Source organism: Lycium barbarum, chromosome 2, assembly GCF_019175385.1.
Source record: "Lycium barbarum isolate Lr01 chromosome 2, ASM1917538v2, whole genome shotgun sequence".
In the NCBI taxonomy this organism is placed as follows: domain Eukaryota; kingdom Viridiplantae; phylum Streptophyta; class Magnoliopsida; order Solanales; family Solanaceae; genus Lycium; species Lycium barbarum.
This window is the reverse complement of record NC_083338.1, coordinates 145,667,257-145,668,963: the sequence shown is the minus strand read 5'-3', so window position 1 is coordinate 145,668,963 and position 1,707 is coordinate 145,667,257. Positions and strand designations below refer to the sequence as shown.

At 43.6% G+C, this 1,707-nt stretch overlaps 1 non-coding gene across 1 annotated transcript; it reads left to right on the top strand.

The window, feature by feature from the left end:
- Positions 1-1,159: 1,159 nt before the first annotated feature.
- LOC132629577 (small nucleolar RNA R71) lies at positions 1,160-1,266 on the top strand. Its single transcript, XR_009578345.1, has one exon. It is a non-coding gene; the product is annotated as a small nucleolar RNA R71 (small nucleolar RNA).
- Positions 1,267-1,707: the final 441 nt, after the last annotated feature.

Below are 1,707 nucleotides of genomic sequence, written 5' to 3'. Positions count from 1 at the left end.
TGAAGATTTGAACAATTGGCTCAAAGGGCGAAGAGCACCGAAAAGTTTTGCCTTCCCCTTTTCCTGGTTTTCCACCGGTTCCTTTGGTTTATTAAGATTCAGCTCTTCTTCAACTACAATGGGGACTTCCTCCCCTGCTTCTTCCTCGACAATATCATCCAATACATTAGGCTGCGCTTCTTTTTCAACAATTGGTTCCTGATCAATTGGCTTTTTATTGTCACCCTGAAGTATTTTTCCACTTCTGGTGCTAATGGCAAGTACATTCTCCACGGAGTTCACTCCACTACCTTTTGGATTAGGAACTGTATCACTCGGTAATTATCCCCGTTGAGGAGTATGTACTTCTCGGGAAAGGTCTCTGAATTGCGCTTCAAGCTTCTGAATGGAAGCTGAATGCGATAGTTGGACCTGGGACATTCCCTTGATTGTGCTCTCTTTTCTGTCTTGATTCATCAGCATTTTCTGCATCATACTCTTCAGTTCTGCAGAATCATTAGACGTGTTGCCAGCAGAGTTAGTAGTTGAATTATCTCTCCATGGCTGGGAATTGGATGCTTGCCCCCTAGGTGGAATGTAGGGGTTAGAGCTCTTGTTACCATAATTATAGTTATTGTAATTCCCTTGATTGGGATTACCCTGATCAGTTCTTCCATAATTATTTCCTTGGTAATTTTGTTGAGGCCTTTGCCATGGGTGATTACCGGGACCTTGGTAGTTTTGCCGTTGATAACCCCCTTGCGAGTTATTGACATAATTCGCATCCTCATATTGTGGCTGCCCCTCAAGATAAGTTTCGTCAGAAACTTGATACATTCTGGGAGCATGAGGTGGCATCTCATCGACAACATTTACACATTTGGCCTCTTTCTCCATAAGCCTTTTGGATAATAAATCCACGGTGGTTTGCAATTGAGTGAACGCATGATCTCGCTCATGATTTTCTTTGGCCACCGCGGCCACAGAGGGACTACCATATGATAGGATTTCGTTATCACTCGAATGCCAGGCTTGATTATGGGTAGTAAGCTTGTCGAGCAACCGGGTGATGTTGACAAAGGATTTGTCCATGAAGCATCCCCCAGCTGCAGTGTTGACAGCTATTTGATTCATTGTATCTAGCCCCTTGTAGAACTTCTCTGTGAGAATTGCATCTGGAAATCCATGAGTCGGAGATTGAGCTAGATAATATTTGAACCTCTCCCATGCAGCATATAGTTGTTCCCCTGGAAGTTGTTTAAACCCAAAAATCTTATCCCGAAGCTCAGCCTTTTTGCTGGGTGGGAACCATTTTTTTAGAAAGATATTGGCCAACTCATTCCAGGTATGAATAGTATTGCTCGGGAGCTTTTCATACCATTCCCTAGCTTGGCCAGCTAAGGAATATTTGAAAACCCGCAGTCGCAGTGCATCAGCAGGAACAGCACCTTGAGATTGTTGGGAACATACATGCACGAAATTCTTTAGGTGTCGAAGTGGACAGTCCTCCGAAGAATTTCGAAAATAGCCTTCAAGTTTCAATAGCTGATAGATAGAACTATCAATTTTGAAATTAGCATTTCCTGTTCTCGGGGGAACTACAGCAGAAGCATAATCAGCTTTATCGATGAATTCTGCAAATACATTCTCATCCTCCTCTTCTTCTGGTGCAGGATGGTTCACTTGGATCCCCCCTTGGTTCCCTTGATTGCGATGGGGTCTTCCTGC